At 45.2% G+C, this 24,878-nt stretch overlaps 1 long non-coding RNA gene across 1 annotated transcript; it reads left to right on the forward strand.

The window, feature by feature from the left end:
• The first annotated feature begins 124 nt into the window (after nt 1-124).
• On the forward strand, nt 125-24,818 carry LOC146350456 (uncharacterized). The gene is made up of 5 exons (XR_014788855.1): nt 125-625; nt 5,587-5,754; nt 13,503-13,555; nt 22,804-22,851; nt 24,344-24,818. It is a non-coding gene; the product is annotated as an uncharacterized LOC146350456 (long non-coding RNA).
• The last annotated feature ends 60 nt before the right edge of the window (nt 24,819-24,878 follow it).

Here is a 24,878-nt window from a genome sequence, read left to right on the forward strand (position 1 = left end):
TTTCAAGGTTGAATGTCCTAGTGGCTCACTGCCATGGCTGGTGCTTTTTGCAGGGCAGGTGAAACCAAGCTACAACTCTCCGGGGCCAATAAAATAATGTGAATCTATGTGGCACCATCAGCATATATTGCCAACTTCAAGAGCCAGGAAGGAACTCATGGAATACAGATGAGGTTTTTAAGAATGCTTGCCGAGGAAGCTTGCAAATACTGAGCCAATTCTAAGTTGCAGGGTCTCCTTACCAGCCAATTCTTTGGCTGCAGGTTGTGAGCTTTTGGCAAAAAAGGAAGTGGCTAAACAACAGATCTTTTCGAACTGGAGGACTGTAGGCTGAGGGGCCATGGAGGCACAGGGCTGCCAGGTGTGGAGCTCAAGAAGGCATTTTTATTTTCAGGAGTTGCAGAGGAGGGGAAATTCTATCAGGAGTAATTTCTTCCACGGTTGCAGCACTCTTATAGGGAAAAGCCACACCTCGTGGTGAAATTCTCCCTTCCGTGTAACTCATAAAAATACAAAAGCTACCTAAGAGACTAGACATCGAGACTCCATAGGGACAGGCTGGGATAAATTAAAGAAGGCCTGTTCAAGACTTGAGAAGAGACTGGAAAGAAACTGATAATGTCCGGTAAGGCCTTTGGAGGCATTATTATAATTCTTAGTGTTTCTGTAGTGCTTTTCCTTACAAGAGGGAAACCTTTCATATACATTATCTCAAAACCCAGCCCTGTAATGTAGGCCAGTGTTATTTCCTCACGTTATAGATGTAAAAGTGATGCTTTGAGACAGTGGGTTACTAAGGTTGCCCTTAAGTGAGGGGAGATTGCCTCAGCTCACAGCTTTTTCTCTTACTCATGGCACTACATGATTCTTTACCAGCAACAAACCCAGTAATAATAGAATGGCACCAGACGGAAATTTTTTAACTGAAATGGGACTGGGACCTACACTCAGATGCATTCTGCTTTATGCCTAAACATGAAGGAGTTCTAAGCATGGAGCTACCGATGATGAGAAGAGAAAGATACACCAAAATTACACTGCTCATTTCTTAAATTATTTTCCTATCTTATTTTGATTGGAAGCTTTTTCTTCCCAGCCTGCTAAATGACCCTCTGATGGCTTGAAAATCATGCCGAGCGCATTCCTGAGGCTGCTTGAAGGCTGCCTCAAGTGCCTCTGCTGATGCCAGTCTGCTCAGTGGCTGCTCACAGGAAAGGAAGACCTTGTTCTGAAGGGGAGGAAGGTTGTCGAGGAGCCAGAGGGATTTCGTTTGGGATTTCGTTTGAGGGCTTACCACTCTTTCTGGGTGGCCTTCAACTAATCACCCTATAAAAAATATTTCCATTCCCGCATCTGAGAAAATAACACTTCTGTGCTTTGAACAGCAGAACTGAAAACCAATTTAACTGATAACAGGATCTGTTTCACAAACATTGCTGCTGTAGTTTTCAAAATGCTTCGTAATATCCAGCCTTACTGGCTGTAATCAATACCCTTTTGTACCCATATCCACAGGAAGTGATGGCAATGTCAGAAGCATGTTAGAATTCAAACTCTTCCAAACAAGGTAGCTTTCATTCAATCGCATCACATATTTGTCAAAAACAAAATTCTTTATAGTGAAGTCACTATGTATACAATGCTGGAAGAAATGGATGTCCCTTATACGTAAAAAAGGAATGTTCCTTGATAGAGAACACCAGGAAAATTTCCATCAGAGGATGATGGAGCAGAGAGCAGGCTTGTGTATTGCAGGAAACCAACAAGAAGGAAAGGCACAAATTAGGTCAGAAGGTGAGAGAGAAGATATTCCCAAGTGCTTAGAAATGCTTAATAAAAGGCAACCATTCTTTTATAGGGGAGAATGTGTAAAGGGACGCCATTGTGGTTGAGGCGGAACCTACCCATGATGAACCTTGTTTCTGTGGTGGGAGGCAGATCCTCCACCAACAGTCTTGCTGATTGGAACCCACTTACTTTGTCCCTTGTGGGATGTTTTGGCTTATATTGAATAAGTGAGAGGCTGAAATTGGATGGGAAGGAAATCTCTCCCAGTCTCAACCTGAAGTCACAGGGGGCAAGTTTTCCCACCCTGCCCTTCAACTGTGCTCCAGATTACACCCCATTTGCTTCATCCCACAGAGCTCAGTGAGGCCTCAGTGAGAACTCAATTACCTCTTTCAGAATGCCCCTGCCAAGCGTTCCATTTTTAAGCTTCTATTGATTATGAGGGTACAAATGCTGCATCCATCAGTAACTTCAGTTCAAAACCACTTGAACACTCCTTGCTTGTATTCTCTGTTTTCATACAGTAAAAAATGGTTAATTAGTACACTGTTGTCCATATCCATTGTTTATCCTTTGATCATTTCTGCTGTTATCAAGGGATTCAACTGTTTTCTCTAATAAGTGGAAACCATAAACAAGGACCAAAATCTTCTGTAGTCTTTATGCTGCAAAGACAGGCCTTCTTAGTCTTGAGCCTGGATATTTTGCCTGAGGCTGAATCTACACATAGCAGTTATACCATTATCATGCCGTTATCATAACTATTGGTGCCCATTGGTGTCATGTGTACCAGTAGTTATGATAACGGTATGATAACGGTATAACTGCTATGTGTAGATTCAGCCCAATCAGGGCTGCTGATGCAATCTGAGATAATGTTAATTGTGCAATAGCTTCCCTCTGACTACATGGTCGCCTGACTATATAAATGATGTTGGGGGATTGGAAAACTCCAGTCCATTTACCAGCCCCACTCATTCAACTTTTTCTCCCACCCACCACAAAAGTCTGTTCTCTCCGCCACACTGGCATTGCTGGTAATGAAACTGAGCAGAAGGCAGGGTTGGGTTTGCATAAGCAAGCCTGATGCTGGTTTTTCCTCCAATTGCTACAATGGCAACAGCCTCCATGATGAATAATGAGACATAAGAGGGCAAGAAGAGGGGCTTGAAAGGTCTTCTCACACCCTGCCCACCAATCATCCATCATACCACATCTTCCAAACCCTGAGAAGGAGATAAGGAACAATTCACTCTATCCCCATCTCCAGCACAAGAGCTGTGCTCAGGATGGGAGGGAGTGAAGCATCAGAGACCTTTAGGAAGTGGAAGGGGCAAGACTTCTCTGACTTGAGGCAAACATGGACTGTTCAAAAGTTAAAGAGGAGAAGAATCTGAGTTGACAGCTGGGGTACTAATTGGGAATCAGAATGCACTGAGGAGATGGAAACTGGAAACCTTCCCGAAACCAACAGAGTTGCGGTCTTCCACAGTTCTTTCAACTAACAATTGTCCATGAACTTGTGCTAACATAGGATTTAGCAATGGCATGGATGGATGGGGTTTTTCTACAAGTATTGCCAACATGCAATTCTGTAGTAAAGTACACTGAAAACTTGATCATACAATGATAGAAAAACAACATTCCATGATAAGCTGATATCCGCTTCTTATTAAGCAACTCCAAAGCCATTTAACTTAACAAGATGAGCTTTTGACATGGTTCAGACAAACGTGAGTAGGAACACTTCTTTTAAAAGAGTTCACCCTGGCACATAGATAAACAGCAATTGTCCAGTGAAATCAGACAGACTCAAAAGAGTTTGATGCCAGGGCTTCAGGGCAATGCTCCTCTTTTGACCTATTGCGCCCCCACGAGTAAGCATTAGTTTAATCATTGAAAGGGGTTGGGGTAGTTTTCATTACTAGTTTTGGATACCAAATAGATTTCTCAAATTGAGTGAAGTGAAAAAAAATTGGGGAGCCTGTTTTCAATTTAGATCTTGTTTCATTAATTTTCTTGTCATTTAAAGGCAGCCCACAATGACTGCAAGGTTGGAACAAATATGCAAGCAACTAAACATTATAAATCAAGTTGCTAACTTTCAGATGAAATTGGTCCAGCACTCTCAGTGCTATTTGGATACTTGGCAGAATTAGACCCAAACTAGATGGTACAAACAGATGCATGTAACATTCCCTCGATGTACTTTTTCTTGTTATTTCTTACTGAAGTTCATGAGTTCCACATCAAGTCAGCCCTTTCTTCTCCCACCCCCTTATTTCTGTAATTCCTTCTTGCCTAATTAAGAAATCTGGAGATCTCGAAAGCTTGCCCACAGTTTTGTGCACTTTTGCTTGGTCCTAATATAAAGGTATTGCCTGAGAGTGGATTTTGAAATTCAACATTTAAGACACTCAGTCTTGGAGCAACTCGTCTTGATTCCCATTATCCCATTTGAAATAATAGAATTCAGGTATGGATGACCAGAAATGGCCATGTAGATCAGCCCAGCCCCCCCCCGCCCCCCCCTGTATAGCAGCCGGCCCCTGCTCCTCACAGATCACTGCCATGGGCAGAAAGCAGGTGCACTTAAGAACAAGTGCTTGCAGAATAAAAGTTTAAGCAAAACCTGTATACGTCAGGATCTGAACTGTGATTTTGATCCAGTACAGGAATGCCCTATGAAAGCCTGCTTCTGCCCATGGATGCCCCTTGTTGCTGGGCGACTTTCCTGTGAGTGGCAATCAGAGTGCAGACCCTGGAAACAGTATTGATGCTCTAAAACAGAAAAAGCAGAAGCACTCCTTTACTCAATGCATGTCTAGTAGACAACCTACATTGCAATGGGTCCTTTTGTTAACCATTGTCATTGTGTGATGACACTGGAAACTAACTGATAGCTAGCTGAAAATGTTGACAGTATTGTATTGATCCAGTGTGGATCAGTGACCTAATATGTCATGGCAGTTCCAGAGTGTCTGGGTATACCAGAAGTCAGAACAAAGTCTGGCATCTCAGAGCAGCTAGATAAACAGTGTACCAATATAAGCCCGTCTATGGAGCATGTAGTTTTAATCTGAGACAAAGCCAGTGCTTCTGTCTGTTCCATAGACAGTAAGTAATGTGTTCCCACAGTGTTCAGTGCTCTCATGAGATGTGAGAAAATTATTCCCCCCAGTCTTACCACCAACAATCTGATTAATACAGAAATTAACAAATGGCACAAGATCTGTGATGACGAATTCCAAGTACTTGATAAATACTTGAGTCTCTGAAACTTTGCAGTGACACAGTGTCGCTATATCCATGCCCCTTCAGAGAAGATTCAGATGTGTTCTTTGGGGTAGCATGTGAACTCCTCGTGAGCCACATACCCTTATGCAGTCAGGGAATATGGATTTTTTTACAGTGTGGGAGTCATCTCAGCCACATAACTAGAAGAGATGGGATTCCTGCTTGCACCCGGATAAATACTCCTAGAGTAAAAGTAACAACAGAAAGGTAGATCTACCATATCACTTGATTTGCCAGCCTATTTTGTCAAGTAATGAAGTACGGTAAAAGCAAGGTTATCTTACCATGTTCAGGCAATGTAACTGTATAGAATCAGTGCATGGGTAGGGATGGGGGCAATACAGTGCCCTCCCTTGGCACGTGCCAGGCTCCCTGCCCCTCCTAATTTTTTTATTTAAAAATATATTTTATTTATTATTTATTGATTTATTGATTTAATAAATTTCTTAATCGCCCATCTGACCGGTCACCCATTTGACATTTTGCATTCTTTTAAAAAAGGTTTTGAACTGAGAGGCTTGCTACAAAAGTGATGCCAGCCTCCAGTGTCATCTTTATTTTCAAGAATGCCTCTGGATCTCAAGTGGGCCCCAGAGTCATGCTAAGACAATAGAAATGTCAGACAACTTCATTCTGAAGTGCGCCCAGCCACCCAGAACAAAGAAGGAGGTAAGCGGGGAAGTAGGAAACATCCTGGGTGGCCACAGGATGGGGAGCAAGAGGGGGGGTGGCTTGCCTGTGCTGTGCATGTGTGTTTTGCTTGTTTCTTTTTTTTGGGGGGGGTGAGGGAAGCAGGGAGAAAGAGAGATGGCTTTTGTTTACTTGTTTGTGATAATGGTGTATGTTTTGCATAGGGTATGTGTGTGTGTGGTGTATGTTTTGCCTGGGTTGGTCTTGTATGTGTGTTTCTCTGAGGTTATAAATGTGTTGTTATAAGATGGGAGGGAGGGACCCAGGAGGAAGTGGTGAGGCCACTACTGAAAAAAACATTGGTGGACCCAGAAGATCTGAATAATTACAGGCATCTTTGTAATTTGAGGCACAAAGGGATTCTGTGGCATGGAGTGCCTTTTCCTACTTTAGGTTGCTATGCCAGCCATGACTCTACCTGAATAGAGAGAGCCTGGCTTTAATGTTCCATTCCCTGGTAACTTCATATTTAGATGACTACAATTCACTGGATGTGTGGCTGCCCTTGAAGATGGTCCGGAAACTTCAGTTAGTACAAAATACGACAGCTAGGGCACTGACTGGAATTATGGCATTATGGCATTATGACCATATTATACCAGTACTGCATCATCTTCACTGGCTCCCACTTCATTTCTGGGCCCAGTTCCAAGTGCTGACGTTACCCTACAAAGCCTTTCACAGCTTAGGGCACAATATCTGAAGGAGCACCTTTTCCCTTATATTCCTACCCAAGCCCTAAGATCATAGCAGAGGACTTGCTCCGAGTGCTGTCACATGTAGAGGTACGACAGATACTGCCTGGGAACAGGTCCTTTCAGTAGCAGCCCCCAGTTATGGAATACTCTCCCCAAGAGGTCCGCGTGGTGCCTACTTTATTATCTTTTTGGCACCAGAAAAAGACCTTTTTACTTTCTCAGAACTTTGTACTCCTCTGTATCTCCCCTGTTAGGCTGTGTTTTAAGTAGTTTTTTTCTTTGATGTTTTTATTTTAGATATGCTTATAGCAGGGGTGGGCAACCTGGGTGGTCCAGGGGGCAAAAATGCCCTCTGGAGCTCCCCCCACAGGTGGCTGCACTATGCGGGGTGCCACGCAGTCCACAGGGTGCCCCTAAAAAACAGGGGGAAAGAAGCAAAAAACATTTGCTAGTTTGCCATTGGCATTTGGCAGGAAACTGCTCTGTGGTGCTAGAGTCCAGCATTGGGTACATGTAGCTTGTTTCCAAAGTAGATTTAACCCTTTTGGCACTCCGTAGTGGCTCTGGAGTAACAAAAGGGCCAAATGTAGCTTGCAAATGAGCTACATTTGGTCCTTTTGGAACTCCATAGCTGATAAGGATGGCTTTTGGGGGGTAGTAATTAAAAAAAAAAAAATTAGGGGGCAGCAGAGGGTGGCAGGGGCTGCACCAGGGTGGCGGGGCCCTGCGAGCCGTGTATGTTCCACCCCTGGCTTATAGGGTGACTAATAATTATTAATAAAAATATATAAATAAAATTAATACTTTTAAAATGCCTCTGTTTTCCCCACAGGATGGGGATGAATGCAAGTGGGGAGCAGCCTCTAAGAGGGAGGGAGGTGAGAGAGAAACTGGGAGAGATGGAAGGAGAGAGCTAGCAACGTGAGTGGTAGAGTGAGCTGAAGGAAGGCTGGGCATCACAAGGCTGGGAAAGCTCTGTGGCATGAGCCCTTCCCCAGCCCTCAGCAGAGGAGCCAGGCAGGTGCTTCAGAGCCCCTAAGCTCTTTCAAGCTGGTTCTGCTCCCCGTTGTCATGACCCCTGGCCCTCAGGCCTTCCAGGGTGCAGCAGATGATTCTGATGTGGGCGAGGCACAGGCTACTTCGTCAGGGGCAGGACAGTGAGTGCCTTATGCAGGGCCCTCCCAGCCAGCCAGCCAGCCAGCCAGCCTTGCCATCATCCTCTGGCTCAGAGGATCTGTGCCCAGCTGAACTTCCTTCTACCCAGCCTCACAGAAGCCTCAGGCAGGCTACAAAATGAGGTGAGGGCCCTTTAACAATCCCAGCTCTTCCAGGAGGGGCAGGGCTGACTGCACTACAGGTCTTGTTAGCCTACTTAAGGCTTCAGTTAGCTTTAGCTCCCTGCTGAGGCAACATCCTCCTGTTGTCCTAACAGAGGAGAGTTCCAGCCAGCAGGGCCCACTTGGAGCTCTCTGAGGTGTTATTTTCTTCCTGCCTTGATCTGCCTTCCTGCCTTGATCTTGCTACCAGCTTCCCCTGCGAGCCTCAAGGGACCACAGAACAAGAGACATGTGTCTTTTGGGGTGTTTTTGTGTTGAGACTCACTTACATTCCCATGATATAAGGTCCTCAGGTGACAAAGGCCATGGCCTCCTAGAACCCTGGAGCCAGATAGGAACCCATAGTGCCTGCCCTGATGGATAGGGTTGCCCATCCCATACTGAAGGTAAGTCTAAACAGGCTTCGATACCAAGGCAGATTTGAATTAAGACCTCTTAGGTACTGGACCCTTTGACTAAAGATTTAAGGCCAGTTCACCCCCCCACAGCATAGTCATTCTTCCAGAGCGATCACAGGAAAGTCAATACTGAGTTATCAGTTCATATGTAACAGAATGGGGGATGGGGACTGATCTGAGGGTTCTTCTATCAAGCGGCAGCCACCGCCTCGCCAAGGAAATCAGGTTCCCCTCACACACACAAGCCAATAGGCTCCTGAGCAATTGCGGGGCAGTGGTGGAGAGCGGAGGTGGAAAAGATGGATCTGGCCAAATGAAGTTGACCAAAGCTGAGAAATCCATCGCAGCCAGCCTTCCCATGGTGGCCTGTCACTGATGAGCCTTTGAACGGCTAGGCTCACGCCTGCCCCTGCCTGCTGGACTGCGTAGATATACTGAAGCAGGCACCACTGCTCCAACTCATGAGGAAGAGATCTTCCCCCAGCCACACCAAACTGCACAGCGCTGACACAGTTCCAGACATGCGAGCCAGGCATGCCCACAGTCTGGCTGAGGTTTAGAGCAAAAGAATATGTTGCTGTGACATAAAGGACAGGCACTTCTGAGGACCTTATTCCTTCTCAAGTTACTTGAATGAAAAGGTGGTCTGAATGCCTTTGTAACTGACAAATGTTCCATTTCCTGCTATGGCTGCCAACTTGGCACCTCAGTTCCAAGCATAGGACTGTAGTCTATAAACTTTCACACACTTAAGTTGTTGCTTTGGTATGCAGTAAAATATGTTATACAGATGTGTCCACTTTGATGAAATAATAACAAATGCTATGAAACAAAACATACAAAAACACACTTTTGAGTTAAGATTAAAACCATCACGTCTACCCTGGCATCTGCGTTGGACCCTAAGGATGGACTGGTTTCCAGGACTTCATCTGAGTCCACTGCCTCTTCTGAAATTCATCAGAAGCAGAAAGTTGCTTACATGTACCTGAAGAAGGCTGCTTTAAAAACAAGCAGCAGCAGCAGAACACTCTTATATACCAATTAAGCTGGGGAGAGGAGATATGCTGCCACTGTGCTGGTGGAATGACCACCATATGCTGTATCCACCCAGCCAGGAGGGCAGGGGAAAACACCCAGCTCAGACAAACGCAAAATGGCACAAAAGTAAGAGCCACGCCCCCAGCATCCCTGGAAACAACACCAAAGTCCACCAATCAGGGACTGCACTAGCAATTCCGCACACGCAAGGAGGGAGCCAGTGAGCTCACAAGGATGAGGACCTGGCCGCAGCACATTGTCCTGCATCACAAAACATGCAAAAAGACATCACTGCGCCCTGCTCCATCAGCCAAAGAGGCACAGCCACCAACAACCCTGCTGCTGCTAGTATCTAGGCATTCCTTACAGTAGGAGTGGGGAACCTTGAGGCCAGGGGTCAAATCCAGCCTGCCTGGGGTCCAATCCTGCCCTTTGGAGTTCCCCAGATAGCCACCACCACCCTTTCCCCCAACCACTGACTGGTGACTTCCCAGGTTTTGCACAGTCCCTCCACCCCCCCAGTTCTAAAAGGTTGAAATGCCTCTCCTAAGGCAGTAAGAGGTTTGCATGTTTGTTTGTTTCATTTCTATACTGCCCAATAGCTAAAGCATTCTGGGAGGTTCACAAAAATTAACACCAGAAGCTACAGCATAAAACAATATAAAATATGAAAGCTTGTAGCTACAATATAACAGTACAACCAGAAAAAAACCTAGCAGCAATGCAGAGATTTAAAATACAGATTTAAAACAGCAGGGCTAAAAGACTAGAATGCTAAAATGCTGGGAAAATAAAGAAGATCTTCACCTGGCGCTGGAAGGAGTGCAATGTAGGTGGCTGGCGAACCTCTCTAGGGAGCTCATTCCACAATCAGGGTGCCACAGCAGAAAAGGCCCTCTCAGATATGCTGGCAGTAAAAGTTTAAGCTCAGATATGCTGGTATTTTGCCCCCATTTCCTTTGGCCCTGCCCACCACTGGAATGCACCCCCCTCCCCCCAGCCCCTGAAAGCTTCTCTAAAATGGAATTTGGTCACTGGGCTGAAAGCGGTTCACCGCTCCCAGTCAGTTGTTTTGTTTCTAACATTTTTTATTGTGAGCTGTCTTGTGAAGGCTTGTGGAAATACAGTAAATAAATTAAATAAAAATGTTTTGAATATGAATGTAGATTAATCATTGCAGACAACTACGTAAGAAAGGTACCACAGTGAAGTACCATAAGTAAGGTCTGGAAACAATCCAAAGCTTTTGGATTATTTGCTAGATGTCTGCCACACATCCAGAAATTTCCAGTTCAGTCTAGACTGTTTCAAACTCGTGCCTGATCGCTAGGCCCAGGCCAGCACTGGACCCCTGTTGCTGTTTCCTCCACAGAGGAGGCAAGGCCTCCTTCGTAGCACACCAGTCCTCATCAGGCTCGGGCCAAGCCTGAAGCACCAATGTGGTTTGGTGGCACTGTTGATTCATATCTGGGCACCATGCCTCCGTCTTGCTTCCACTGGACTAAAAAAAAAAAATCCACATCCCAAATCTGGGTAATTCCAGATTTCCTTGGCAGCATCTCTAAGTTGTTTGAAAAGTGATGAAAGACTCAGACATATGCAGAAGGAACCAAACTACTTCTTTGCACCGCTTTAGAACACATTTTGAATTTGTTCCTGCAAAATAGCCAGTTTCTTTGTGAATGTACTGTGGGTGGGGGATATCCTCTAGCTGTAGGACTCTGTTTGACCTTAGGTAACTTCAATAGAAATTTGTTCTCTAGAAGGAAGCTAGCTGCTTACCTGCATTTTTGTTGTCAGACTGTGATTTCTAAGCAAAGATGCCACGGGTTACAGTGCTAGCTCTAAAGAAAGTAAATGTATCACCAGAGGAGTGTATACATTTAATAAAACAAATGAATAAATAAGCAAACAATGGCAGTTGGCCTCAGGGTAGTTTACAGTAATAAAAAAATGCAAAACAGTAATACCCTTGTTCCCACCAACCGCATGTCTGCTGGTGGTAGGACATGCAGAATGGCTTCTTCAACTGACTTCAGGGCAGGTAGGATAGAATAGGGGGAGACAGTCCTTAAGACATGGCCCTAAACCATTTAGAGTAGGGTAGGTGTTGAACCTCTTTCAGCCTCAGGCAAATTCCATTTCAGAGAACCTCTCAATCCAGTGGTGGGTGTGGCCAAGGGCAAAACAAGAGGGGCAAAAGTAAAAAAAATTCAACCTTGCAGAAATTCTGCATTTCACCCTTGCAAAATTGGGTGAGACAAGGGGACTGCACAAAAGCCAGACAGCCACCAGGCAATTGGCGGTCAGGAGAAAGGGGATGGGGCCAGGGCGTGGACATCTGGGAACCCCAGCGGGCCTCATTGGGACCCCAGGCAGACCACATTGTTTGAGACCCCGGATTTAGAGCTTTACAGGTAATTACCAGCATTTCTGAATTATGCCCAGAAATAAATCAGCCGGCCAAATGGGCTTTAGCTAGCAATGCAGTGGCATTTTATATCAGCAGTGGTTTCTTTTCAAGGTCAGTTCCACATGCATGAAACACTTTTCAAGGTCAGTTCCACATGCAGTACAATATTGTATTTTTTGTTTATATGGTGCCATCAGTGTGCATGCTGCTTTACAGAGTACAGGAGGATCCCTGTCCCAAAGAGCTGACACTCCAAAATTGGACTTAAAGGAAACAACAGATGAAATCTTAGACTTATTAACCAAGTGGTTAATAATGTATGCATGACACTGTGTATCTAACTTTGTGACCAACTTATGCCTAGTATGTAGTGCAAATTTTAAATACTGACTTTGATCCCATTCAGAGGTTCTAAATATGTCAAATGGCCATCACCAAAGGACTTAGAGGCACATAGACCAAAACATCACTTTGGACTTCCTTTGAATTTGTTACAGTCAAATAAAGAGAGCAGCTTTGGCAAAAGAATTCTGCTTTCTTTCAAGTTAAATAATTTCAAGCGGACGATATCAGACGATGATGCAAAATCATCAGAAAAGATGGAATTTATTTTACTGGGCCAACTAGTTCAGAAGTTTTGCAAGCACAGAAAACTCTTAGAGAAAGTTCACACTGCTCTAAAGCTTATGCAAATGGTAATGTTTCTAGAAACTGGATTGTTTGTTCTAAAAACCCCTAATAGTTTATGAGATGTAGGTGTTTATGAAATAGAATGTTAAACTGTGGACATAGCATGCTTTTTATAAGGATTTTCAGTGGCAAGGGTGCGTCTACCAATGTTTTTTAAAGACCTCAAATTTCTTTTTTAAAGTGATACTTTTTGAGGCTTTCACTCATTCCTGCAAATCATACACACATGAGACCACACATCTAGCCTCAGCAAAAAGGTATGCATGTGACCTGGAGCTTATTGTACCTACCCTGGTGTGAAACGACTTTACAACAGTCCAGCCACGATGTAACTAAGGCATGACTATCCACAGCCCAGTCCACTTGCTCCTGGTGCAGAAGCTCAAGCTGGGCAAAAGCCCCCCTGGCTGCGGCTGCCACCACCTGAGAAACCAGCAGCAGTGTCGGATCCAGAAACAGCCCCAGAATGTGAACATCACTCGTCAAGGGGAGTGCTACCCCATCCAAAACAGGCCGATGCCCTTCTCCTGGATCAGCTGACTTACTGACTAAATGTACTTCTGTTTTGTCTGGATCCATTAATGATCCTAGGCCCTGGTTCAGAAGTTCCTTGGCCTCCTTGGCTAGAGATGGAAAGGAGAGATAGAGGTCAGGGATGAAGGGAGTTGCGATCCAACAATATCTGGAGAGTTGGAGGATTCCCTTCCTTGCCATAGGCCGAGGCACTGAGCAGGAATCCCCTAGTAGCACCTTCTGGAATTCTGGAACACAGTGCCTCTTAGCTCCAGCCCAGAAAGCTGCTCCGCAAGGATACCATGGCTGGTGATATCCACAGAAATAAAGAGGTCAAATGTAATGCCCACCGACAAGATTTCATGACTGTAGTGTTGAATATTATGCTGATGCCCCAGGACAAAAAAGTGGAAATGAAAAAAATGTTCCATGAGAGGACCTGATGGAGGCGCCTTAGAACTTGGGGTGGGGAATAAGTAGGGAGATAAGCACTGGAAGGACATGGGATAGGACCAGGGGGAGATAGGCAAGACATCCCTGTCAAGCTGATAGGTCAGCAGTTCAGAGGATAGAAAATGTATGTGTGTGTTCATTTATTTCATTGATTCATTACATGTTGAACCTTCTCTTCCTTCAGGGAGCTCAGCACTGTGCTATTCCCCCATCTTAGCCTCATAACAACTGAGTAAGGTAGGTAACTTAGGCTGAAAGAGAGTGACCGGTGTAAGGTCCAGTGAATTTCATGGCTGAAAGCAGATTCGATCAACTGGATAAAAGTTTATTCAACTGAAAATGTCGAGATGTGTCTTGCACTCTCACCCATAAATGCATTTGGGGAGGGAAGGGTTAAGAGACTTGTGAGCCCATGAAGCACATTGGGAGCTCTTCTTGGTCACACGCAACCAAAAAAAAGTACCCTTTTTGCCAGGTCCAGGGACCTGGCTTAATTGCACATTGACTTTCAATCTGTGGATCCACGAAAGCATTTGACAGTATTTGCATCCCCTGCGGCTTGCTCAGGACAATTTCCTGCATATGTGTCATTTTCACTGTAGGAATGGAAAACAAGATATCTGTTTAACCCCGATTATAAACAATCTACCACAACAGAATCATAGAATGGGTGAAAGGGAGCCGCATGGTATAGGTGCTTGCTTACGATTTGCGAGTTCTGGCTTTGGCCTCTGTCCAAGTACTTCACAATGGCTTCAACACACTGCTCCTCTGAAACCCCGTCATGAGGATGCCTTTCTTTTGGGATATGTTTTCTCTTTAAATAATTACATACAGAAAAAGAAAGGCTAACAGAAACAGTCTGTGCTGCTTCAGTGGGGGCTTTCCTTTTGCTTTCTTACCAAGAACAACCTATAATTACTTGTTACAAAATGCTTTCCACTGGAAATCATGTAGGCACCAAGCAATCTTCCTTGAGTTGCTGCATTTGTCAACCAAGGTATAAGGAAAGGTTAAACCCAAGACTCTGGCGACTGTAACAAATAAGTAAATAACACTGTGGTTTTCTTTGTGGGGCCAGTAGAGTCAGGATGGCCAGAGTTCTTTCCAAATTAGAGTTCTCAGGGGGGTCTTGAAGGCTTGAGGATATCAGAAATGTAACATTAGCTCTCCATATGGCAACACCAAATAATGCACTCTCCCACATCAGGCAGAAAAGTTTCTCCCTCTTCAGAAACCCCACCATTAAGGCAATCTTGTCTTGAACTTAGGGAGGGAGCCCAACTTGAGGTCTTAACCAGAGAACTTCGATCTACTTTCCTCACTTTTAAAAATAACTGGTAAATATATCCAGAGTTTTCCATGGAAAGACTTCTAAGCAAAGCTGGCCTAGATGAAAAAGAAAATGAAGAATAACTTCATACCATATTTTAGAGAATAACTGCAAAGGAAAATACGTGGGCATACTGTGGGACATTATAGTAATTCTGCTAATCATGCATTTGAGTCAGAATTCACAACTCTAAAAGACACCTCAATAAACCTGTGCTGTCGGGGTTTTCATGTCTCCTTGTAAGGAATTTTAAATGGGAGTTAATGGAGTTACATCATCCAGCTACATTATTCTATTTTTATTTGATGTTTGAACAAACCTTGCTAAGGAGCTTTTTTAAACTACTGGTTACAGATAAACAAATATGTTTTACAGATTGATTAGATTGCACTGTTCCATTTGCCATTTAAATCGCTGAAAAGTCTTTGACCCCCAAACCAATGTGCGATGTTATGTATTGCATCTTCCAGAGACCCAGAAGTCCCTGTGTGGCTGGCATGAAGGTTAGGGATGGTGTCATATCAGGCCCAATAGCTGACATCATTAGTGACAACTCCAGTGCTCTGCCATGATGAAATAGAAATGTAGATTAAAAAAAAAAAATCAGTTCATTGATCCCCCCCCCCCCCACACACACACGTCTGTATCCAGCAGGGCCGCTCCATCTCCACTGGTTCTGTTGTGCTCGTGGGACCCACCACTTGTGCAACGGGGCTTTGGTGCTTCTAAAAATAACCCTGCTCAATTGGGGCACATTAGGATACTGCCCAGAGACTCCATTCAAAACCTTAGCAGCTCTAAGGCAAATATAGCAAATACTAGCACATTATTTCATACAGTATCTTCATCCTCATCTTTGCAAGAGCAACTGGTGCAGCTGGTTAGTATTCTTTCATTCTTCACTCTATTCACTGCTTTTATGGCATGGCATGCTGAGCATGGTATAGCATGGTATACTCCCCCTCCCCCTTGCTCATTTATTTATTACATTTATATCTCACCTTTCCTCCAAGGAACTGAAGGCTGCACACATGCTTCTTCCCCCCTCCCCATTTTATCCTCACAACAATCCTGTCAGGTAACTTAGGCTGAAAGGCAGTGAGCGGCCCAAGGTCATTTGGTGAATTTAATGGCTAAGCGGGGATTTGAAATGGCTCTCCCCAATCCTAGACCAACATGGGGCTCAAGCATGGGGAACCTGTGGCTCTCCAGGAGTTGTTCAGCTACAACTCTCTGACCATTGGCCCTGCTGTCTAGAGCTGATGAAAGTTAGATTCCAGCAACATCTGGTCCTGGAGAGACACCAGTTCCCCATCCCAGCCCTCACCATCACTCCACACACTTGCTATCAGTGTTACCCTCTCACTGCCTCCCTAGTTTTGTCGCTGTAGTTTCTTAACTGCCACTACACGCTACCACTGTACCCACGATGTCTGTGAATACAGGTCTGCGTACAAGGCCTTGAGCAACGGAGTGTTAGCAAAGCAATCCTAACTGCAGATCCTAATTTCAGTGTATGTCCAGATTGTCGCTCTGCACACATGTAGCGTTAAGCCCTATGGAGGCGTTTGCTTGCACCATGAATATAGCTAAAATGGGGGCAGGACATGTATGAGGCCTCAAGCCCTGCCCCCACTCATCCCAGACTCCCCGGCTGTGTTAACACTGAACACATGAAAAGGGGCCTATAAGCACATTCAGCTCAATGCACTTACAAAGCTTCTGCGGTCAGGAACCCTGAGCTCCCACAGTTAGAGGAGGCACTCTGCTTCCTAATGTTCCCCTCCACATAAAGAGTGCAACACGAATTAGGACGACAAGCACACTCCCTGTTCTTACACATTTGCTTTACTCAGTTTTAGAATGTCTGAACAGAGTTATTCTCGCCATCTGCTTTCTGCCCATCGTGCATAATTGCGTAAGTCTTTATCATGCCCTTCCTTAGTTATCCGTTTATATGCTAAAACAATGGGGTGGGAACAGAAAGGGGGAAATAATTCCCAAGTCCATCCACACCCTTCTTTCCTAGCCATGTCTCCCCCTCCTCCTCCCCCTCCTCCTGGCTTTTAAGCAAGAGCATGTGACAGGAGATCTTGGCAGGGAGGGGGAAATAGTGCCCGAACTCTGGGGTGTCCAACATGGTGCCTGTGAGCACCAGTGTGCCTGCGGACACCTCTCTTGTCACTCACCAGGCTCCCTGCCCCTCCAGCTTGTTATTTTATTTTATTATTTTAAAAAAAAATGTTTTGCTTTTTTTTTTACCAGTGGGATGGGATGCTGCAAAGCAAAGAGTTGCCATCCAGTGCCACCTTCATTTTCAAAAATGCCTCTGTGCCCACATAGGCCCCAGAGGCATTCTTAGAAAATAAAAATGGCGGGTGGTTGCAGCCCAATGCTTTGTTTTGAAGGGTGCCCAGAGAGCTAGAATAAAGAAAAAGGTAAGCTAGGGGTCGCACAGAGCATCCTGGGGGGCTAGAGAGGGTGGCAGGCAACGACAGGTGACTAACTAAATGTGTTAGCTTGCATTTGGAGTACTGTGCCTAGTTCTGGGCACCACATTTTGAGCATTTCTACACCAGCCTAAAACCCCGCATTTACAACAGGGTTTTCTGCTTCTGTTTTATATGCAGGATCACAACGGACTCCCTTTACACGCACTTCCTCCCCCCCTTCCCCCTCCTTTCCCCCCTCATCTGCCATATGTCTTCCATATGTTTCAGTGGGCTAGCTCCTCTTCTTGCCGCTTTTCCTTTTTCATGTGGGGAACACAAGCGGGGTAATTTGATAGCTCATTATCTCCGATCTGTTTATAAATGGAATAAAGGTCCTTTAGTGCAGGAGACGCCCTGGAGGTTCACGACGACATCTAAAGGGCCTGCAAACTTCCGTGAGTGAGCAATCTCAATAGCAGGATAAAAGCTCCGTGTGAAGAAGCCCTTTAAGAAGTTCATTGATAAACTGGATTGTGTCCACACTGAGGGGTCTGGAAACCAAGTCCTGTGAGGAACAGTTGAAAAAGCTTAGTATGTTTAGCCTGGAGAAGATAAAATTAAGGAGAAGCGTAAAAGCAGTTTCAAATATCTGAAATGTTGTCATGCCAAAAGATGGATCAGAGTTATTCTTGGGTGTTCCAGAGGGAAGGATTAGAACCAATGCGTGCAATTGCAGAGAAGCAGGTTTCGGCTAAACATTAGGAGAAACATCCTAACAATGAGGGCAGTTTGGCAGTGGAACAGATGGCAGGGAGCGGGGGGCTTTGCTGCTGCAGGTACTTAGGCAGCAGCTGGACAGCCATCTGTCAAGAATGCTGTATCTGCATCCTGCATTGTAGAGCAGCAGGGTGGACTAGATGATCGCCAAGGTCCCTTCCAACTTCATGATTTATGTTTCTGAAGAGCTAGAGAGGGCGTGGTGTGTGTGTGTGTGCACACATGCGCGTGCAGTGTTAGCTGGTATGGGTGTTTTTCTCTGAGCATCACCAGTTTGCCTTCTGTGAAATTAGTATTTTGTTGTGTTTTGTGAGGGCAAATAAATATATGATCTGTTATTTGGGGAGTCAGTCCCCATCTCTGCCTTGTACTCAGTTTCTTGGCCAAGTTACTTGCCTCCAAGCCTCACCGGTTTGCCTCCTGCAAAATGGGTGTCAGAGTGGGAAACTGTGGGCTCAAAAGGGTGGTCTTGTATCTTGAAACTCAGACTCCACCTCTGCCTTGTCCTTAGGTTCATGGCTAAATTACCTTTCTTTTAGTCTCACAAGTTTGCCTTCTGGAAAACTGGTGTTTTGCTATTTTGAGAATGGACAAGCCCCCGTGGCAGCCTTTTTGTGACACTCTATCAAAATTCCAAATGTGTCCAACACCCAAAAAGGTTGGGAACCACTGCCCTAATTCATCTGCTCTCTTCCCAAGCCATGCCCTGGTTTTGACCACTGGAATCTGGATAGCAGAAATCTGTCTAAGTGAAAAATAGATTGGTGGTGGTACTGGCAATCCCAGCTCATGCAGCCTTTGGGCTGCTGATATGAGTGAAGGCTGGAGTTGAGTGAGAGCTTGGCATGGGCATTGTTAGACAGAGGCACACGGGGGCACATGCACCAACTCTTCTGAGTTGTGCCCTGAATCTTTTAAATTGCCCCAATGAATTCTCTGCCTTACTACAACCCTACCTTTTCCCTCTGAGCTCTGTAACCTTGCGGTGTCTAGGATACCTTAGTCCTCATTCCTTTAGCAGACCAATAGGGGGTGCAGCATGAAGGCAACAGCCTTTTAAACTGTAGGAGACACTGCCACCTTTCCTTTCACAGTCTGCTCATTTTTTTCTTTTCTCTCCCTACCTTTCTACACTTACATGCCCACTGCTGGGAGCTTGCTTCCAATGCAAGTTTGAAGGGAGGAAGGGCAGGAAGAGTTCCCTGTGAAAATACTGGTATTTCATACAGCATCTGGTTTTACTGCCTCAAACTAGAACTTTTCACTTCTGCAGAAGCTCAGTGGCTTCAGCACAGCAAACAATTTAATTAGCCTCCGCAAACTTGTTTTTTCCCCTCCACCTTTCACTTCTGCCACAGAGCTACAGGAGCAGGTTATATCAAAATGAGGGTTAGGACTATGTGACATCATGTTCCAGGAAGTGCTGGGATGCCTCATGGTGCTAACAGCAGGCATGGGGCTTTTAAGTAAGTTTTACAGTTTTTAAAAAAGCAAGGAAAAAGCCCTCAGCCACATTAACTCATAAAGTTAATTAAGGTATATACAATCCTCCCACACCCTCCACCCTGCCCCAATTCCTCTGAAATGCTACCATTCTGCAAGAACTCTCTTGAGGAATTCTCTTTCTCTCCCCCTCCATTTCCAATCACCATTGTTCTTTTCCTCTTCTTCACTCCCCTATTCTGGTCTTTCTCTTCTTTATTCCATTCAGAACAAGTCTTGAGGAATTCTTAAAATGAGAGGGTGGTGGGTAAGAAAAGTTGTGAACTATATTTGACTTTATACAAACAGACAAAAGGATTGGGGGGGTTGCTTCTCACACAACTCTTTGGGGGAAATGGGTTCACATAGCTGCAGAGGAAGAAATGGGGGCTATTTTGTTTGTCAATTGCCATTGTCCAGCAAAGGAATAACAAGACTTAAAAGAATAGGAGCTAATTGTGAGGTGGGGTGGGAGAAAGATAAATACTATTCACTTACAAAGTCCTATGTATGTCTACTCAGAAGTCCCATTATGTTCAATCAGGATTACTCCCAGGAAAATGTACATAGGATTGCAGCCCAAGTTACTTTTGCAGAGAGGTTTGCAGCCCGATCCTCTCAATGTTTACTGAGAAATAAGTCCTGAGTTGTGAGCATGGGACTGTAGGCTTAATAAACTTCCCACCGCATTCTGCTCCACTGACTTAGCTATCCTGTCAGCCCAGTCCTATGCATGTTTTGTCATTTTTGTCTTTCCTTTTTGCATGGACTCTTAACTTCAGTGGTGAGGGAAAAGCTCTTGGTACCGGATCAGAGGTACTTTGTCCACAATTTAGTCATAATATTAAAACAGACTCCTTGGCTGAATCCTGGTGAGGTTTTGTCACAAATTGAGTTATGGGGAGCAGGAGAAAATGAGAGCTTCCACATAACAGGAAGGAGGTAGAGGAGTTACAAAAAACAAACCACAAAGTGTCTGTTTTTATAAAGCGTTACGGGGGATGGGAAAATGAGGGACTGTTGTGCAAAGGGGAACAGAATGTATATGATTGGTTTAGAGCTGTGGGCAAATGGCCTCTTGAAATTCTCCTCCCTATTTGTGGCCAGAGAAATGGGTGGGTACCATTTCAGTGAATTTCTCCAAGGGGAGGAGAAATTCTCCATCAGTTTCTCACAACCATTGATAGTGGTTGTAACACAGCTTCTTTCTTTTTACGTAAGGATATTTGTTTTTTGCCCTCCCCTACAAGTGGCAACAGCAGCAATGATGTCCTAGCCCCCATTTTGCACCCTCCACAATGCCCCATACCTAGCATCATTCCGGGGCATTGGGCGGGGGGGAAGATGCCACACACACAAAAAGTGAAGAAAATTTGGAGAAAAATCTGCAAAGTAACCATTTATTTCTACGTGGGTAAGAAAAGAAAAATCTCTGAACTTTTCTGAGAAAAATATCTTCTGAGAAATTTTGGCTCAGCTCTACTTGTCATTTTTCAGGGTTCAACATCCTCCCCAGTACTGACCAACCCAGGATTTAGATAGGCGGTGTGGGGTGGGGGCTTTACTTATGTTGCCTTTGAGGAACATGGCTCATGGAGCTACCACACATGGCAGAGCCTTCTTGATGGTAGCACCCCAACTGTGGAACTTCCTTCTAGTAGGGATTCAGCTGTCCCTACAGCTGTTGTCATTCAGATGCCTATTAAAGTTTTACTATTTGTACAAGCTTTGGGGGTATAGATAAGAGTTTTATCTGTTTTCTGCTGCTGTAGTGATGGTTTTGTTGAATTTTATATTGTGTATTTGTATTTTTAGAGTTATGATTTTAATGGTGTTCATGTGTCGTATTGTTTTATATGGGTTGTTTGCCACCATAGAGCCTTGTGTGGCGCAGAGTGGTAGGTGGCAGTATTGCAACTGAAACTCTCCCCACGACCTGAGTTCAATCCCAGCGGAAGCCGGGTCTCGGGTAGCCGGCTGAGGTTGACTCAGCCTTCCATCCTTCCGAGGTCGGTAAAATGAGTACCCAGCTTGCTGGGGGAAAGGTAGTCATGACTGGGGAAGGCAATGGCAAACCACCCCGCTACAGTCTTCTGTGAAAACGCCAGTGAGAGCGGCGTCCCTTTTTGCCACCATAGGCTCCTTTCATGGAAGGGTAGGATATAAATATAAATAAAGGTGTGGGGAGGAGGAGGCTGTAATTGCTCAGAAGTGTGAGAAAAGCATTCTGCATGTCCTCAGAGGCACTATTTATTTCATATTTTTGCTAACATTGGTAAATACATCTGAAATTTGTGTCATGGGCCTGTGCCTCAGATCTCTTAAGCACCTAGCAATGGTCTTGCACAGCGGCAACCACATGAGCCCCACTTCCCATAAAGATTTGGATGCCACTCACAGTTCTCTGAAGGCGCTCTTCTGCTATTTTCACAGGCGCTGCTTAAACTAGTCCAGCATTCCTGCATCTGTGGTTTGAATGCAAAACCTCCACTGGCTGGAATGCCCTTTCTGCTCAGAAAGGCTTCTCCTCTTGCTTTCCAGCTTACACTTACAGCGGTTTGTAGCAAATACAGTCCAGACGAAAAGGGTGTAGTTAGCATCCCTTGTGACAATGCCCTTAGAGTGCTGTCATGACTAACAGGCTGGGTGCCAACTTTATTCAGGTGCATGGAAATGTTTTCGGCGGCTGTTTTCTGAAGGGCTGGGATGTGCAGCTCCTAATTATTCTTCCTCCCAGCGACCATTGGTGCTGACTAACTCAGTTTACTCCATCCCACTTTGGTAGGCTAGAAGCTGCCCCCTCCCCCATGAGGGCTGATTAGCACTTCATTTGACAAACAGGAAGTCGGGAAGAAAAGCATCACTTTTAGAATTCGGGGCGCAGAATGGGCCGAAGAAAGAGAAAACCTACACACTTCCCTAATTGCTCATTAGGACAAGTAATCTTTGTGAATTCTTCCTCCTGTGTCTTCTTTTGCATGAGACGTTGCCATTGTATGCTAGACAGCTCCAGGGGAGGACAAATGAACTAATTGATTTGAAGTTAGGTTGCCCGAATCAGGCAGATTCTTTTGGAGTAGTGATTAATAATTTATACTCCTTGGCCCAGGGAGCCTGAATAGCTTCTTTTTCATGTAAAACTGGGCCATTTCATTCTCTCCGCCGCATTGTGAGGCAAGGCAAAGGAGGGCCAAGCTCAGGGTTAGGTTCTGAGTAGCAGCACCTGGAATGATGTCTTGTTCAACGACTTTCAGCAGAAGATGATTTGGGGACAACTCGGGAAGCTGCCGCAATGTCCTTTACAGCTTGCCAGTTCACAGCAGAGTCTCCCATTAAATCTGGTGCTCTTAAGAGATGGAAAAGTTGCGCTCCTACACTAGGAATATTAAAAGGAATTTAGACGTGGATTTTAAATGCGTCAAATCTCTCAAACATTTTGTAATTGAGGATTGTCTTTGCAGGAGCTGTGGAAGCAAGACCCCGCTTTTATCAACATAGCCATAGAAAGGGTAACAAATGTCATCATTTATTCTCAGGACTGATGCACCCAATATTGCTGGTTTGGGGGGGGGGTCTATGATTATTTTGCCCCAGTGGTGGTAGGGAGTCCAGGGCTGAGCCTTGAAAAAAGAACCTCTTTCTTTTCATTCAGTGTGAGGGCACTGAATATGCAATATGTGCAAGCAGTAATAAAGAACAGGCTACCACTGAACATGTTTAGAGTATAGTATTTATTTCTTCAGCCATACCTCACCTTAGTCCTGGAATTTGTATTCAATACCAGATCTCAGGGCCAAACTAGATGTTATCGTAAACACATGGCTGGGTTTCAAAAAGCCTTTGCGCACAGAATCCCCACCCTGTATTATCTAGTAAAATTTATCAAAACCTGGGACCCACCTTGAATCTCAACCTGCAATGGATTAGGGATGTACGAAAGTCACTTACCTTTTCGACGGGGTGATTCGCGGTGGGGGAGAGGTGCTCCGCACCTCCCCCCGAAATCCTGATCTGTCTGGCTCCGCTCCGTGGAGATTCCGCAGAGCCGCCAGCCGGGGCCGCCCGCAGCCAGACATCTGGCCGCTGGGCAGCCTTCCGGAAAACCCCCCCACCGCATATGCAAATGGCGGTGGCTATGGCGGCGGCCATTTGCATTCCCTTTTTTCCGCTGTTTTAGCCTATGTAAATATTTACGTAAGCTATTACGGCGAAAAAAAAGGGAATGCAAATGGCGTAGTGGGTGCTATTCACGTTCCTTTTTTTCCGCCGTTTTAGCCTACGTAAATATTTACGTAAGCTATTACAGCGAAAAAAAGGGGAATGCAAATAGCGACCACTACGCTATTTGCGTTCCCTTTTTTTTCACCATAATAGCTTACGTAAATATTTACGTAGGCTAAAACAGCAAAAAAAAGGGAATGCAAATGGCTGCTGTAGCCACTGCCATTTGTGTACGCTGTTTTTTGTTGTTGTTGTTGCCGTGATAGGCTATGTAAGTATTTACGTAGCCTATCACGGCAAAGGCAGCTATGCAAATGGCATGGTGGCCGCCATTTGCGTGGCTGCCTTTGCCATGATAGGCTACGTAAATACTTATGTAGCCTATCACGGCAGCCTGGCCAGATGCAAATGGCAGCCGCTACGGCGGCTGCCATTTGAGTCCGCAGCAGGGGGCCGAGAGGCCAGCTGCCACTGCCGGAACATCTGCCCCAGGTAAGCTTCTTTCCAGGGGGGATTCCGCAGGGGGGCGGGGGGTGGGAGTCTGTTCCACCACGGGTTTCGGGGTGCTGAATGCCAGTGCATTTGGCCTCACTGAAATCCATGGCGGAATTCTCCGCCATCCCTACAATGGATCCACTTTCAAGTTTTTAACCTCTTCTGCAAAACAACACAAGACATTTTCTTCTTAAAATCTGAGGCAGTGATTAGGAGAAGCCAGCATGGATTTGTCAAGAAGAAGTACTCCCAGACTAAATTTCTCTTTTTTTTTCTTTTTTGTAGCCCATTACTAGCACAGAGGACTGTGGGGAAGCTGCAGATGTAATTTGTCTTGATTTCAGCAAAGCCTCTGACAAAGGCTGTCTTCACACCTTTTGATTCATGATCCTTTCCGGGATTTAGACTGGCCCTGTATTCAAGCATCTCTCATACCATGTCCCTCCTCATCATATCTTTTAATGGCTGGGCCGAGCTGCACAGAACAATCAGGACAGAAAGGGGCTGCTGGCTCCATACCCCCTCCCCCAATCATTGGTTCCTGTAACATGACTGATGGCTCTGCCCCATCCCTCCACCCCTCCACAGCAGGAGGGAAGTCGGAAGTGATCTGGATAGCAGGCTATGGGAGCTGATCCCCTCCTTCCTCCGAGGGAGAGAGTCTTCTCGGTGGCCTACCCTGAGGTTGCTGGCGCTGCTAGTCCTCCTCTGCTAAATATGTCAGTGTGTGATGGAATTAAATGCAGTATATTGCTTGCACTACTGAGTTTGAAGGCTATACTGATTTCCAGGTTCCCAACTACAGAAGTAAGAAATCCAC

This window comes from Heloderma suspectum, chromosome 3 (genome assembly GCF_057233095.1).
Source record: "Heloderma suspectum isolate Gila_16-S chromosome 3, 16-S_ref, whole genome shotgun sequence".
In the NCBI taxonomy this organism is placed as follows: Eukaryota; Metazoa; Chordata; class Lepidosauria; order Squamata; family Helodermatidae; genus Heloderma; species Heloderma suspectum.